The sequence below is a fragment of the Colobus angolensis genome, unplaced genomic scaffold (genome assembly GCF_000951035.1).
Source record: "Colobus angolensis palliatus isolate OR3802 unplaced genomic scaffold, Cang.pa_1.0 Scaffold7, whole genome shotgun sequence".
NCBI lineage: Eukaryota > Metazoa > Chordata > Mammalia > Primates > Cercopithecidae > Colobus > Colobus angolensis.
In genome coordinates, this window is record NW_012120709.1 from 25207655 (window position 1) to 25212253 (window position 4599).

Here is a 4599-nt window from a genome sequence, read left to right on the forward strand (position 1 = left end):
TCACTTCGTAGGGGAGACAAAATCTTCTTTTTCCTTTACCTGTTTTAGGTTCATTGGCTAGGGCGTAGCAAATTAGACTGACAAAAACAGATTAACAAGAGAAAAACAGTTTGTCAATGCATGCAGCGCACGTCACAAGGCAGAAAACTCAGTGGCGAACAACCCAAAGGGATGGTTAGAACTTGGACTTGTATCACATCTTAGCAAAGAACAATACATTTATAGATAAGAGTTAAGACAAAGGAAAAGGGCTTTAGGCTTGAACGGGCAGAAAACTGTGGGAAGATAAATGTATGGGGGAAACTAATGGAAGATAAGGATTATTTATACAGCTCCAACTCAACTGACTTTCCCTCTTCATGATTATGAAACTTCCCTAGGCAAGGGAATTTCCCAGAAGTTTCTGCTTTAAGTTGAAAAGGGAAGCTCCACGGGAAGCCTTTTTTGTCCTGCCCCTGTTGATTCCCATTTGCCTCCAGCTTAAGAAAATCCTTTTTTTTTCTTTTTTGAGACAGAGTCTCACTCTGTCACCCAGGCTGAAGTGCAGTGGTGTAATCTTGGCTCACTGCAACCTCCACCTTCCAGGTTCAAGCAATTCTCCTGCCTCAGCCTCCCAAATAGCTGGGACTGCAGGTGCACGCCACTACACCTGCCTAATTTTTGTATTTTTAGTAGAGATGGGGTTTTGTCATGTTGGCCAGGCTGGTCTCGAACTCCTGACCTCAAGTGATGCACCTGCCTTGGCCTCCCAAAGTGCTGGGATTTCAGGTGTGAGCCACTGTGCCTGGCCGCGGTTAAACTTTGCTAATACATCTTATCTTAGATAGTAGGAGAATTGGAGGGGAGGAAAAGGAAAGAATTGGTTCATATATACTTACAAGATTTATAATAAAATAAGGAAGAAATACACATAAGTATAATAATCCTCCTTTCTGCAAGTGGTCATGTGGTCGTAAATGGTATTTATAACTGCCTTCTTCCACCACCCATTCTGCATTTCCTTTGCTTTCTGCAAATATCTTGGCTAGTCCTGATTCCTTGCCTGGTGATAAGATCCGAAACTTCATTCCTGAAGGATTTGTTAGTAGTACAGCCTACCTAGTTGTTGTCATTTTCCATCAACATTTATCACATTTATGGTAGCTCTGAGGGATCGACTGCATTCCAGATATATTCTTCCTTATTTTCTTTATGTGGTCATGACACAATTTCACCTTCCAAATCAGCATCAATCATCACAACAGTGCTTTGCTTGTTCATTAGCATCAAAAGCCCAAAATAGGCACATGGCTGTCTTTTTTTTTTTTTTTTTTGAGACGGAGTCTCGCTCTGTCGCCCGGGCTGGAGTGCAGTGGCCGGATCTCAGCTCACTGCAAGCTCCGCCTCCCGGGTTCACGCCATTCTCCTGCCTCAGCCTCCCGAGTAGCTGGGACTACAGGCGCCCGCCACCTCGCCCGGCTAGCTTTTTGTATTTTTTTAGTAGAGACGGGGTTTCACCATGTTAGCCAGGATGGTCTCGAACTCCTGACCTTGTGATCCACCCGTCTCGGCCTCCCAAAGTGCTGGGATTACAGGCTTGAGCCACCACGCCCGGCCTCAGTTTTCAATGTAATGGAACCACTGTTGACTTCCCTGACAAATGTATTCCTCCTTTAGGAGCTCAGACCTCTGGACCAGCAGAACCCAAAGTTGCCCTATAACCTGATGGGCCAAGCAACATCCAGTTCATGATGGGCAGCTCCAGTTATATGGTAACTTGCTAACTCTCAGTCAAGAGTCCAGGCTCTAATAAGGCCTGATAGCCAACCAGAAGCTGCTTCTCAAAAGGCTGGGTGCAGTGGCCCATGCCTGTAATCCCAGCACTTTGGGAGGCTGAGATGGGAGGATTGCTTGAGCCCAGGAGTTCAAGACCAACCTGAGCAACATAGCAAGCCCCCATCACTATACTAAAGAATAATTATATATTTAAAAGGGGGGAAAAAAAGGAGAATGTTACCTGTAGAAGGTGGCATAGCTTTTCTTTAAATTCCTAAAGGTCTGTGCTACCATGCATCTAAAAAAGCCTTTCAAAGGCTCCATATAAGCATTTCTATCATCCATAGACACTTCGGCCAGACCATAAGACACAAGTGGCAGAGCCCCCTGTAATGCAACCTGGACCTGTTTCAGAGCCTTCTCTTGTTCTGGGCCACCCTTAAAAATGGCAGCAATTCAGATTTCTCAACAGATAGGTTGAAGTACCACAGCCAAATAAAGTACATATTGCCTCCAGAATCCAAAGGGGCCTACTAAGCATTGTGCCTCTTTCTGAGTGGCAGGAGGGGCCAATGCAGCAATTTGTCCTTTACCTAGAAAAGAATTATTGCAACATGGCCCAGCCCATTGGATCCCCAGAGATTTCACTGAGGAGGCAGGTCCATGATTTCTTGTTGGATTTATTTTCTATCCTCTGGCAGGCTTGAGTTTCACGAAAGTATCCAGGGTAGATGCTACGTCCTGCTCACCACGTCTATGATATTGTGGATCAGCATGATACCCCATAGAATTTAGAGGTGATGAAGGTCTCTGCACACTACGTAGAGGGATAATAGAGCCCCGACACAGGACAACGAAGTTGTATTGCTGGTCCTGCTAGCTGAAGGACAATGGCTTTTGGCAGTGTTTACTATCAGGTCTGAAAAAAAAAAAAAAACATGTTCACTACATCGATAGCTACATACCAGGTGGCAGGGGGTGTTGATTTGCTTCAGTAAAAAGACAAACAAAACACAGTATCTAGGACAGCAGATTGCATTGAAGTCACCACATGATTAAGTTTACAATAATCCACTGTCATTCTCGATGATCCCTTTATCTTCTGTACAAACAAAATATGTGCGTTGAATGGAGCAATGGTAGGAACCACCTTCCGGCACTTTCTAAGTCTTTGTTGATGGTACAAAGCGCTTCAGTCTTTTCAGGAACGCAGTATTGTTTTTGGTTTACTACTTTGATAGAGGCAGTTCTGCTGTCTTCCATTTAACCTTTTCTATCATAGTATTCCTTATTTCATGGGTCATTGGGGATTCTGTTAGTTGCTGAGGCTGTCAATTCCCACTATGCTGTGTGGACTTAGGTTCAGGGACCCACTAGGCCAACTGTGAGATGGACCCAAGCCAAAACTCCATGGATTACTTGACCAGCATAGTCTTTACTCTGAGTCGTATTATTTTGAGTCTACAGTAGTCCTCAAACGTCTATTTATTTCCTCTTTCCTTGTCACCCTGGTAAATAGTCACAAGCCCTTTTGAGAAAGGCTAGAAGGCTGGGCCTGTTGGCTCACGCCTGTAATCCCAGCACTTTGAAAGGCCGAGGAGGGTGAACCACGAGGTCTGGAGTTCGAGATCATCCTGGCCAAAGTGGTGAAATCCCGTCTCTACTGAAAATACAAAAAATGAGCCAGGCGTGGTGGCGGGCGCCTGTGGTTCCAGCTACTTGGGAGGCTGAGGCAGGAGAATCCCTTGAACCCGGGAGGCGGAGATTGCAGTGAGCCCAGATCGCACCACTGCACTCCAGCCTGGAGACAGAGCAAGACGCTGTCTAAAAAAAAAAAAAAAAAAAAGAAAGGCTAAAAGGGGGACCCAGATTCAGATTCCCTTTTATTCAAGGAGCTCTGTGTCAAGGAACTGGCTCAAGCCTTATTGAGGGGAGTTCAACAGACTAGCTCAAGTCAGAATTCTGTTCACCATATCTAGAGCTTTTCTGTTTATACAAATCAAGTAAAACTTTAAAAGGCTGCCATCTATTTCAGTTCTAGGGACACTGGAATCAATTAGCTAACACCAAAAATATCTACAGAGAAGGACCTTTCACCAAAACTCCCAAGGAGGCCTTCTCTTTCTCTTTGAATGTTAATTGCATGTTCTTTTTTTTTTTTTTTTTTTTGAGACGGAGTCTCGCTCTATCGCCCAGGCTGGAGTGCAGTGGCCGGATCTCAGCTCACTGCAAGCTCCGCCTCCCGGGTTTACGCCATTCCCCTGCCTCAGCCTCCTGAGTAGCTGGGACTACAGGCACCCGCCACCGTGCCCGGCTAGTTTTTTGTATTTTTTAGTAGAGACGGGGTTTCACCGTTAGCCAGGATGGTCTCGATCTCCTGACCTCGTGATCCGCCCGTCTCGGCCTCCCAAAGTGCTGGGATTACAGGCTTGAGCCACCGCGCCCGGCCGCATGTTCTTTTTTTTTTAAGACAGAGTCTTGCTCTTGTTGCCCAGGCTAGAGTGCAATGTGCGATTTTGGCTTACTATAACCTCCATCTCCTGGGTTCAGGCAATTCTCCTGCCTCAGCCTCCAGAGTAGCTGGGATTACAGGTACCCATCACCACGCCCAGCTAATTTTTGTCTTTTTAGTAGAGATGAGGGTTTCACCATGTTGGCCAGGTTGCTCTTGAACTCCTGACCTCAGGTGATCCACCTGCCTCGGCCTCCCAAAATGTTGGAATTACAGGCGTGAGCCACCACACCCAGCTGGCATGTCCCTAATTTTTATTTCTCTTATTCTTCTGTATGCACTCGAGGGCCTATTTTTGCTATAATTGTCACAGGTTCCTTTCCTCATGCCTT